Raw genomic sequence first — 13,275 nt, 5'->3', positions numbered from 1 at the left:
AAGTAACATATTATATCTGTGGGCGGGAGCCCCTCCTTCTCAACCTTTGTAACATATTATATATATATATTAACATATTATATCTTATATTATTAATATATATATATATATATATATATATATATATATATATATATATATATATAATGATACTGGTAATATAATGATACCTTGAGGTCTGTGATGATGGCGAGTGATGTCGCCATGGCAACGGCATTTACAAATGTCAAACTCAAATTAAACACATTGACAGCCTTCAAAGCATATTTTAATGTCTATTTGCATGTTAATTGCATCAATTATTTCAGTTATGACTTCAAGAAAGGGCCTTCATTTGTTTTTTAACATACACCTTTTTAATTTCAGTATAATCACTGTATTTCAGAGGCAATATTGTATATTTACTCGCTTTTTACTGATAAAAAAACATGTGATATAAATGAAATCTTATAGTACTGTATTTCCTACCAGTATTTTAAAAAATATATTAAAAAAGTGCCATCGTATTGACAAATTGATAGAATTGACAGGATAATATCAATGGTAATAAAATACTGTGAACTTAGCCATTCCGCATACTGTACTTCTACGTTTGATACTTCGAGTACATTTAGCTGATAATACTTATACTCTTTTACTTAAGAAACACTTTCAATTTAGGACTTTCAATTTTATTGAACACAGAGACAGGAATCAACAGACAAGACAGGACAAAATAAAACACAGACAGATTGTGACAACTAATACATTTTGAGGCATTAGTGAACCTAATACAGCTGATTGTAACAGTTCCCCCCCCAGCAGCGGTCACTCATGACCCCATCTCAATTACCAGCGGCCTTCAAATGATGGCCTGCTTCTTTTGTGGAACCTCACAACCTCTTCATCCTGAAATATATTTGACAAAGAGAGGTTAAATGTTTAACACTCACACTGGTTCAAGACTTTATCATTTGTGATTCAACAACTTCTACCTGCATTGCCTTTTCCTCCCGTCGCCTCTTGCAGTCTTGCGACCTCTCTTGTTCAGTCCTTGGTGAAAGAAAGACAAACATTAAAAACATTCATTAAAAATGATATAGTTTGGTTACAGTGTAACAAATAGTTTCAAGAATGCAAATGTAAATTGTAAAATTAAAGAAACATACGGCATGGGAATGTTTTTGAGGAGAACTAGGCACCACCTAATTTGCTGCATGTTCGTCTTGGAATATTAAAAGCACACAACCAGATGGGTCAACAACATATGTCCTGAAAAGTTTTGTATCTACAAGTGATATCAATGAAAAACTGAAATATGAAACCCTTATTTCTACATACCTCATTGAAATCAAATTGGACTCTTGCCACAATGTAAAATGCGTACTGTAAATAAAGAAATAGTATATTATGTTAGGTTGTTGTGAATCTATGGTGTTCATTGACAAATAATATTCCTCCGTTAATGTTGTTTTGGATATAAATAAATCACAGCATGTCTCAAACTATGAGCAATAATGGAGTGCATAGCATGCTGAAAGCATTATACATTTGTATTCATTATTATAAACAGAAAAATAGGACTACTATATGTTTACTGTATCCAGTATCTTACCATCAAAACAAACACCCCACAGTTGTTCGAGAACCCTTGTCTTGGTAGGCCATGTAGTGTGAAAAGTGTCAAAAATGACAATTGCATCATACTCTTCAGTAGAATAATTTTAACAAATCTAACCTGGACATCATCCACACCAAGACTTGCCCAAGGCCCAGGGCACAAGATCTGAGCAAGGTTTCTATGAACACAATGCATGTGAAAGTTAAGAATAAGTACAATTTAATTCAACTTTATAAGTACTCGAAAATCATGCAGAAAATCTTTGAACACTGTTGGAACAGGAACAAACTTGAACTTCCAAAAACAAAGTCATTAAGGGGTAAAACAGAACAGCCCCGCTGTCAAGTGGCATCAGGGGCGGATCTACGGGGCAGCTGCCCCCCCACTGTAGAGCCTTGCCCCCCCCAGCTGCCCCCCTAACTTTTGTTTCCCTAAAACTGTACTAAAACAAACCTACACTATTTCCACAAGCTTTTCAAGCAACAAAACAAGCATTACATTAGTTAAAAGTGAATCATTTTAAATATAATTTTAGGACCGTTAAAAACGCAGCTACGGCCCTGCATTAAACTGCGGAGCGGCATTCACACAGACCGCGGCTCACACCGCTGCAGAGAGGGAGCGAGCTGTCCCAGCACCTATGGATCAGCTTCCCCTGGGAGCATTTCCCTTTCCACTAGTTTTGTTTTTACTAAGGACGAGAGCTTGAAACTAAATATTAATAAAACGCTGCCGTTTGAATCGATAGCGTTTAACAGACGGGCGCTGTTTGGGACGTTACAAAATACTACGCAGACAACGTTAGCTGGGAGATCGATCACTTTGCTAAACTACGCGGTAGCCTACTATTACATCCACGTAAACTACACATCACAGCAATGAGGCCAGATCAATGAAACCAGGATACATCCTTTACTGTAAAAACTGGATCCAAACACAGCTGCCTGTGTGCGCTTGATCAATACTTTCTGATGTTATATGATATGCTACATATTAGCTAGGCTACATGGCCGTAACGTGTAAAGTTATACAAGCATTTGTACCAGTGCTTTTCACAAGTAGACTCCTGCAGGCCAGAGTATAGGAGTGATTCAACAACAACAACAACAACACAAAGACATATGAGAAGTGATCAGGACGAACAGAAAGAGGAAAAGGAAAAGAGAGTTCACTGAAGAGACCAGGAGGGTCAGAGCAGGAGGAGGAGATGAAGACATTAGTGAAGAAGAATAAATGTATGTGAGGAATAAAGATGAAGTGTCAGAAAGAGGGACAGAGGCAGGGATCAGGAGGCATATGAAACTCCAGCTGGACCACATGGTATGTTCTTATTCTCCTTACATATTCCATTACAGCAGCACAATCTAGCAGCTCTTAGTATTGACAAATATTGATTGAAATGTGTTGCTGCACAGGTCACCTGTAGCTCTCTGAAGAGATGGGTGATGTCATTTGTGTACTTAATTATAAGTTGAAATGTTGAGCTTGTCAATCTTAATCTGAAAATACAAAAACTGAAATATAGGTAAGAGAAGAAACGGACACTTTTGTGATGTAATTCCCTCAATGCAGATCACACATGGACTGATCCATTATTTTAATAGGAGGGTAAATGGTATGGCGTGACAGGGTTGAAACAAACTGAGGGACAATATTGCAATTTCATAGATAATTCAAGCATTTTTTCAGAATTTATTTTTGATCAGTTAAAGTTGACAAGCATATGATTATATTAGCAGCAACATTTTGGGATAATTGGCCATTTTGATTTGTTGATATTAAATTAATATGTAATAATGCTTAGTGAGGACATACAAATATGTCTGTCTAATACTAAGAAAACCAATTTTTTAAAAACAAATATATATTTAGTTTGACATTGTAATGCAAAACAACCTGTTCCATTAATTCATTGCTTTACAATACATTTTGTAGTTTCCTTTCATTTAAAATGGTTGAGGTAAGCTTGGGGGACTCAAAGGGCACCCGATTGTTTGTCTGAACACCTTGTTTCTCTTTTGCATTAAGAACACTTGTGTTAGGGCATGAATGAACAATAAATAGGTTATATACAGTATAAAATACCACGTACTGTCCGCCCTCCCATGCCACCCTGGCATGACCTCTTGACCCCCCATGTAAAATGTTCTAGAACCGCCACTGAGTGGCATCTATGGGACTGTTGTTCAATGCCTTTTATTTAATACAATGCATCCCATGTTAGTTCAAATTAAACAAAGCCATAGATTCAAAAAAGATAGACAAGTGGTCTAAAACAGAACTACCACTGTCCGGATGTGATGTAACTGTGCGCCAAAAAACCTGAATGGTTTGGTGCGACTATCATCTCTCCGGCCAGAGCCACGGAGGAGGGGATCTAGAAAGAAAATCTCCCTAGCTTGTGGCCTCAGTATCTGTTAATATCACATGTTCCAATATCAACAGGTATACTTTGACATACAAACGTTATATTATAAAGTTGTAGGATCTGTATTATACAACTAAATTAAGCGTTGAATTTAAAGATAGAAACACTATTTACGGCATGGCAAACTTCATTGTACAGTAAACAAACAATAGCAAAGACTGAACTACATGTACTTACACAGAGTGTCCAGTGTCCAGGTTCCCACACTGGAAGGATAAGCCATTGGAGATTTGCTGCATTTTCCTGGAAAAAACAGTTGTGTTGATGTGACTACAGTAATGAGTTGGTACAAGAATATAGAGTAGCAACATGGATAATCATGATAAAAATACCGGTAGGTGTTGCATAGGATTCAGCGAAGATGGTGGAAACCAGGCAGCTATAACATGGCTGTTGGCAGCAAACACACCATCTACCAGTGACGTGCGGTGAGGTTCATGGCTGGTGAGGCACTGACTCTTTCAGAGTCAGATTTACAAATATCATATTTTGACCATAATCGACATATTCGGTTATTTTCAAAAGCTTTTTTAGTTTAACAGACCGTTCAACAAAAGGATACCCAAAATCTAAATATTGGATTGTTCTTTCTTAGTAAGATCCCATTTTCATTACAATTGGGGTCTTACCTTGACTTGAAGTCCATGCTATCCTTCTGGACAACAATCTCTATTACTTTTTTGTAAAAGTCCTCCTTATCTTCCTCTAGTTTCAAAAGTCTAGTTTGTTGTTTGCGTTGCGTCTACCGTCTCTGCGTAGAATAACAGTAGCAACAAGAACCTGTGTGCTCACTTGCGCCCCCTTCAGTGCGGCAGAGGTTATGGCTGCCTCCCCTGGTGCTTTTTTCATTGTCGTTGTATGATGAGACCAGCGAGCCTAAATATCATACGTGAAATAAGTTATTTAGAGACTATGGATGGCGAGGATAAATGTAATAAAGGGATCTACAAACATTACATTGGTGACATACAGTGAGATGGTGCAGGCATGCGCTTAGGGCCCGCTTTCCAGCCAGTTTCTGTGGGGTGACGCATTCTGAGGTGAGGCAGAGCTCATCTGTGCCTCACCGGCCTCACCTCACCACACAGTAACTGGCTTGAGCGCGCTCACAAAATAAGTGCCCGCGGTAAATTAGTGCCCGCGCTCCAGCCAGTTACTGTGGGTTTACGAGAGGCAGAGCTCGTCCCTGCCTCACTTCTCATCGCTACCCGTAGTTGTAGCGGAGCTCGGCAAATTTGCTAATTTTGACTATAAAAAGCGATTGGAATCATACATAAATCACATTTACAAGTTACAACACAGATCAGTGGAGACATTTTATTATTATTACTATTTAGTTTTTCTTTAGTTGTTTTTCCGTTACATTGGAGTATGACAAGTGAGGCTCTGCCTCCCCTGCCTCCCCTGACTGCACGTCGCTGCCATCTACTGTACTCTCTGTAACAGATGTAGTTTCAAAATGTAATATCTTATCTTAGTTCGGTATAATATAGTATGTTTTATACATATATTTACATATTTTAGAACAGCTTCAATACCTTCTCAATAACTGTAAGACAGCTGTTCAGGATCTGGCAGAATACAAACACACAGTCAGTAAAGTCAGGTTAGGCAATAGGCAGGAATAAAATAAGCTGCATATACATTTATTTTGTAAAAATCGAATTGAAATATAGGTTATGCATAGTATAGTGCAAAAATAATATAAAGTTTTCAGGACTTTGCTTATACAGCAATCCTACTATTTTGAAGCAACACAAATGTAGTTTTACTTACTGTACAACCCCTGATGCATGTGATTTTATAATATTACATATGACTTCTTTATACCATCTTGTCTTATCAGTGAGATGGAACTTTCTTCTCATGACCTCACCAAGAACATGAGTGAGGAAGCGCACCAAAGGCTGAAGGACTTGTGAAAGATTCCGAGGAGTTTTTAAATAGGCTATAAACTCCTGCAGGTCAATATGTTTTTAAGTTGACCAGCTCTGATTTTCCACATGATGTTCTGTTCAATAAATGTTCATTGAGGAAAACGGTATCAGTGTCTTATTTTATATACATCACAGTGAATGCTGAACTTGCCGGACCATATACTGTAGTTGAAAGTACACAATGAAACACTGGCTTGCTTGTATCAAATCAATACAATTCCCACATGCCCTACCCCGGAACCTGTGGTCTTCAGACTCTGGCCCCCCGCACCAACCTGCGATCCTTCGGGGACAGAGCCTTCAGTATGGCAGCCCCCACTCTCTGGAACGCTCTCCCTGCGGAGATCTGCAACATCCCCACGCTTGACGCCTTCAAAAGGGCCCTCAAGTCCCATCTGTCTGCCAAGGCCTTTGGCCCCAAATCTATTTGTTGTTTTGTCTGACTGCCTTTTGTTATGTTTGTTTCTACTCCTGTTCTTCTTTTTAAAAGGGACCTTGGGTCTCATGAAAGGCGCTATATAAATCCAAGTATCCAATTATTATTAATACATCCCATACATCATTGGAACGGTAAGAATCTCAGCTACAACACTGAAAGCCTTTCCATCTCCAGTATGTCTACATGACAAGCATTTTGATAATATACAGTAAATATCTTTGACTTTTGCAAAATTATAAAATAAAATTCACCCCTTCTGTCATTCTGGCTTTCACTGTTCAAATGAGATGTCAACCATCAAAATGGGATAAGGGGTTCTCAAACTGATAGGTTATTAACTTATTTGCCTAATAGTTGCTTAAAATGCTACAATAACATTTGCAATTCGTTTTTAATCTGCCATGTACGGTCTCTCAGCCACCGTAGTGTCGTATCAGGTGGGCGTGTCGTGTAGGGGGCGTGTAGTGTCGTCAATTCGCTTTTAATCTGCCATGTACGGTAGTGCCTCTCAGCCACCGTAGTGTCGTGTCAGGTGGGCGTGTCGTGTAGTGTCGTGTACTGTCCGCCATAGGTATATATAAACATATATATGAACTCTGCATAGCCCATCTCCCGCAAGGTGCGGAGCGCCACTGCCACAGAGTTACTCAAAGTCTGAGCAGCCAGGGAGACCTTGATTGAGTTTATAAGGAGATAGTTCAAATGAAGAGCACATTAGCACTACAAGATACAAACATCATCACCACGGATAAAAATACAATAAAGTCTTAGAGCCTATTTCTATTGCGGCCCTCTATTCATAAATCATCATACAAACATACCTTCATCTTCTGATTAGCAAAGTCCACATGCTTATCTGTGACTGTTGGCAGCATGTAGTCCACTTTTCTTTTGGACATTGTTCAGATGAACTATGTACCTCCAATTGATGCTGCCAGTGATGCTTCTAATTGGGCTGTATGCCTGCAGAATCAGAATATGTTTTCACTGCTACAAACATACATCAAAATGTATAAAAAGCAGAATAGAGTCAACCAGAGAAAATAGGCAATAATCAGCATGTACCTGCAACATATTGCGTGTCAGCTTCAGCATGTGGCAAGCGTCCATCATAACAAAAACCTTGTCATGGGTTACTGGATGTGGGAAATGGGTCTTCAAGGGCTCACATGGGTTTCCTTTTAGATGGCACCCAAGTTGGGTGCACATACTGACATTGGATGCATGACCATCCATTGTCATGCACACCACCCTTATCTGACGATGATGTAGCTCTTCCAATGCATGCTCTACCAAGACTTTCTGTGTTTCTGGTGTGAGGGACTTGGTCAAATAATAAGCAATTGGAGCTTTCCAATAACCTTGAAGCCCAACCACCATAAACACAAGAGCATCAGAAGCAATGTCAGTCTCATTAATTCGATCCCCCATGTCCACAAATCCAGACATCGTTTGTGTCTGAGGATCATATTGGACGTGCTTTTTGATGGCCATGGCATCCAGCATCAGAGTGACACATCCGTACTTGGCCTCATCTTCCTGACGCCGTCTTTCCAGCATGTCCAACATCATTTTGTTGAGACCAGGTTTGGCATCAAGAGAGCTCAGCCACCTTAGTAAAATTAAAAAGTAGCCATTTAACCACTTACCCAGTCCCTATTGTAGACACTGTACATACTAAAAATAGCTACAATATCAAAATGTATCAGCATGAGACATGAGCTGTTATATCAGTAAGTTTAACTATTCCTGATAATACAGTCTGTAGTGCTTAATGTAGTTTAAAATTAGACATCATGAAGAATACCTTTGCAATGAACTGGGATGTGGGAGGTGAATATGCAGAGTGTCTCTCAGGTAGTGATATGCCTTTGGACCATGCAGATGGAGCGTAAGAGCAAAATCTCTCTGGGCCTTGGTGTACTCTACACCCTGCCTCGACAGGAGGTGAACGGGAAGATCTGAAATTCAATTAGCAAAAGTGATTTAGTATGGCTCCTTTTAATAGTAACTAGGAAGTCTAACAAAGAACATAAAATACACAAAATATTCAATGCAATATTTTTTATTTTACCTGAGTAGCATTCAAGCTTGTCTTTCAGCTCTTCGTTTATGAGATTTTTCTCCTTCAGTTCCTCCAGAAGAGCCTGCATGTTTTTCTTGGCCCTCCTTTCTCTCGCCAAGGCATTGGTCTTCTCCCGCTGCAGTTTCCTCAAACTCGCTGAGGCTCCGTTGAGTTTGGCCTTTATAGCCTCGGGGCAAGCAGGCAATGCATATGGGTGGTCAGTGCCCTGCCGCTTGCGGCTCTTTCGCCTCTCTCCAGTGGCTCCCTGTTGCTTTGGCAAAATATACGAATATATAAATAATAGTAATATGGAAATTAATATCCTTCTTCTAATATCCCTTCTTGTGCACAGCGTCAGTGTTGATCCTCCAGTTCAGCCCATTGTCTAAGTGCACTCCCAGGTATTTGTAGTCCTCCACAACAGCCACATCCTCTCCCAGAATGCACAGGGGTAGAGGAGACGTCCTCACCCTCCTGAAATCAATGACCATCTCTCTGGTCTTGGCCACATTCAGAATACTCACAACATTAGGCTGAGGTTCATCTTCCGCTCTTCTTGAAGTGGTTGTGCTTCTTGTTGCTTCCGGCTAAAATAAACATTAAAGACATGTTGAGTGTTTAAAATGTGCTGTAATACACAACACATTATTTATTCCTAAACTTGCAGAAAGAAAAACTAAAGGGTGACATTTAATCACATATTTATATATCAATCTTATACACCTTGAATTGTTGTTGGCCAATGATACACATACCCTTTGAAGATGAGCTGGGAAGTTGAATATTGTTGGCACAACACCATCTTTAAGCTGGACAGTCTAACCTGGTCAAATTCCTCACTCCTGAAGTGCTCACTGCAGAGCAGTGTCCTGTCACAGGAAACAAAACCGTCCCTTCTTAGGGCGAGTTCCCACTGCCTCCTCCTCTGAGAAAGGTAGCCAGATATATAAATTATTGTCAACATGTTCCTCCCTTCTTTCCTTTAACATTAAGGGTAAGGACAAAAATACACACCGAAATTATCATATTTTTGGTATGTATGCATGTATGTATAGCCTACTTTAAGAATAAGACAACCACACTAGGAGTAATACAAAAGGTGTCCAAAAGAAACATTAAATAATTGTGTAAAGAAATGGTAACAACATATTCTAAAGAGGCTGGGTCAACAACAATCTTGCAATACTATTATCTCACATAGCCCCACTGATCCTGTGTAGCAGGACTTGTAATGTACATACATCCACTAAGTAATTAACGATTATCCTAATTGTAGTCATAATATTGTCATATCTTACACGTGAAAGGTGATCCCACGGGTTCTTGTTTGCAGACTGCGGTGATTAGAGCATCCGTAGGCTGCACAAAAGTCCGGCATAGTCATTACTTCTGTAAATACAAAGCCAGCAAATTCCTGTATCATAATGCAAGATGTTTTTAACAAGCCAAACCACTTGGAAGAAATCATGTGTAACTTATGTAAAGTTGCTGGGTCAACTTTGTAATACTAGGTCTCACTCACAGCCTCTTGTTATTAGCCAGCTAATAAATACAACCACATACACAAAGAAAAGCTGCAATTTCAACATGTCCAAGCATCCTGTATCATAGCCATGCTAATAATGTTTATAATAAACCAAAGCGTTTGTAAATCAGTCAAGATTTCAGCGAGTTAAGAGTATTTTTGTGCAGATCACTCACCTTACAACAGCTACCATAACGCGAATCAGAGTAACTGTTAACTGTAGCAAGATGGCGGCCGGTCAGCTACGCTGGAAAATCTCCCATGAGCCATCTAGTGTTTATATATATCTATGCTGTCCGCGGCCGCAGCTAGACCAAGCCCCCAGGAAGTGCGCCGGACTCAGATGAAAATATTCGTGCTGGCCAAACGGCGGTACTCCACTTCCGTTTGGTTGCCAGGCCCGGAAACACTTTTTCCCATTGACTTACATGGGGAAAGAGTGGTCTGTAAATCGTTGGATACTTTTTTTTAAACTAAATAAACTACCCAGTATGAACACTTGTATAGCCCTTATTAAAAATATTAGTTCCTCAAGTTGTAATAATGTGCTAATAACGTTATTCTGAGAGTTATTTCCCTCTGCATTATGAACGCGCATCTAACCCACGGTACCGCGCCGCCCGGCACGTTGTTACGTGTCCCGACCAATCAGAGAGCACACTGTGCTCACAGGAAGGGTGGGGGCTGGAGCTATTGGAGCTACAACGAGCCGTTAAAGGCAGAGAGTGAAATTCAGTGAATACAATACACGTAGTTTACAGAGATGCTGTTTGAAAAACCAATGTGAGTTGCGTTTATCTTTACCCATGGATGCACAATAAGAACGGACCCATATCGTCTTACTGCCATCCCACGGAGCTGTAATAATGGATATATTGCACATGTTTGCTATAATTCATTATCATACTACATGGGCTGTATGATTAAATCTTGTACCGTAAATGTTGTATTAAATAAAGTTAATATTACTTATTATTATAAGTATATATATATATAGTGCAATCATTCTTTCATGCTAAATGAAGCTCTGTTGCTTGGATATCACTAGATCCTGTTACAGCGTAATATAAGTACATAACGATTGATGTATTCATTAGCATAATGGCTAGCTAGCCGCTAGCTGCCGCCTCGTTAATATCAAATCCATCATAATAACATCCATTACCATGCTGTCATTAACGTGCGGTGCTGTTACGTGTACGCAAATTGACGTGCTTGATGTGAACGAGCATTTTGGTTAAAGTTGCGCATGAGCGCACATACGGGTACTTCTCAGGCATACCGGGTAATCTGTGATGTTTCGCTCTCTCAAAAGTTGGGCCATTTTATCATCATGTGCTAATGAGCAAATTCTAACCCTATCTCCTATTCCTTGACCTCTGAGTGAAACGTCACGGGGTTAAGGGATAGTGGATAGGAGAATTCAAAAGGACTTAGGAGAAGAGACCGCAGTACTTTAGAGAATCCGAATGCACTTTCACTATCCGACGTGTTTATGATGCGCCAGCGGACGTGATGAATGTGCGTCTGCTGCTGTGGGGAAACTATGGAAACTAGTTAGCGGACTACAACATGGATGTTCAATAAGAACGAGGGACTACTGTAGGCAAGGCAAGGCAAGTTTATTTATTTAGCACTTTTCAACACAAGGCAATTCAAAGTGCTTTACAAAAAATGAAAGACATTAAGAAAATGGCATTTAAAATCAGTCATTAAAAAGAAAAGCTAATAAAATAAACATTAAAAGAAAAAATACATGGATAAAAGTTACAGTGCAGTCTAAGATATAAATAGTTCAATTAAACATTAAAAGAAAAAGTACATGGATAAAAGTTTCAGTGCAGTCTAAGATATGAATAGTTCAATTAAAAGCAGCGACAAAAAGAAAAGTCTTCAGCCTGGATTTAAAAGTAGTCAGAGTTGCAGCGGACCTGCAGGTTTCTGGGAGTTTGTTCCAGATATTTGGAGCATAATAACTGAACGCTGCTTTACCATGTTTAGTTCTGACTCTGGGGACAGAAAGCTGACCAGTCCCTGAAGACCTGAGAGATCTGGATGGTTCATAATTTAGCAGGAGGTCAGAAATGTATTTTGGGCCTAAACCATTCAGTGCTTTATAAACCAGCAGCAGTATTTTGAAATCTATTCTTTGACACACAGGAAGCCAGTGTAAAGACTTCAGAACAGGAGTGATGTGATCCACTTTCTTAGTGTTAGTGAGGACTCGAGCAGCGGCGTTCTGAATCAGCTGCAGCTTCCTAATAGATTTTTTAGTGAGACCTGTGAAGACACCATTGCAGTAGTCGAGTCTACTGAAGATAAAAGCATGGACACGTTTTTCCAAAATCCTGCTGTGACATTAATCTTGTAATCCTAGATATATTCTTTAGTTGATAGTAGGCTGATTTAGTAACTGTTTTAATGTGACTGTTGAAACTCAGGTCACAGTACATGACTACACCTAGATTTCTGGCTTTATCTGTTGTTTTGAACATTGCACACTGAAACTCAGCGCTAACTTTTATACGTTCTGACTTGGCTCCAAAAACCATTACCTCAGTTTTATCTTTGTTTAATTGGAGAAAGTTCTGACACATCCAGTCATTGATTTGTTCAATGCACTTACTCAGTGTTTGAATTGGAGCATAGTCTCCTGGTGAAATTGTTACGTAAATTTGTGTGTCATCTGCATAGCTATGGTAACTTATTTTGTTGTTTTTCATTATCTGAGCCAGTGGTAGCATGTAGATGTTAAAGAGAAGAGGCCCCAAGATGGAGCCTTGAGGTACCCCACATGTCATATTTGTCAACTAAGATGTGTATTTACCTATAGAAACAAAGTTGTTTCTGTCCTTTAAGTAGGATTCAAACCAATTTAGAACTGTTTCCGAAAGTCCCACCCAGTTTTCCAGTCGGTCTAGTAATATGTTGTGGTCAACAGTGTCAAACGCAGCACTGAGATCTAATAATACTAACACTGAATTTCTGCCACTGTCTGTGTTTAAGTGGATGTCATTAAAGACCTTTACAAGAGCAGTCTCAGTGCTGTGGTTTGGACGAAAGCCTGACTGGAACACATCGAAACAGTTATTTAAATGCAAGAAATTACTCAACTGTTGAAAAACAACTTTTTCAATGATTTTACCTAGAAATGGGAGGTTTGATATGGGCCTGTAATTGTTCATTACTGAAGCATCTAGATTATTATTTTTTAAGAGCAGTTTAATGACTGCAGTTTTCAGGGCCTGTGGAAAAATACCTGAGTGAAGATATTTGTTTAC

The sequence above is a fragment of the Gymnodraco acuticeps genome, unplaced genomic scaffold (genome assembly GCF_902827175.1).
Source record: "Gymnodraco acuticeps unplaced genomic scaffold, fGymAcu1.1, whole genome shotgun sequence".
Taxonomy (NCBI): Eukaryota; Metazoa; Chordata; class Actinopteri; order Perciformes; family Bathydraconidae; genus Gymnodraco; species Gymnodraco acuticeps.
The sequence above is the reverse complement of the archived record's forward strand: the minus strand, read 5'-3'. Positions refer to the sequence as shown.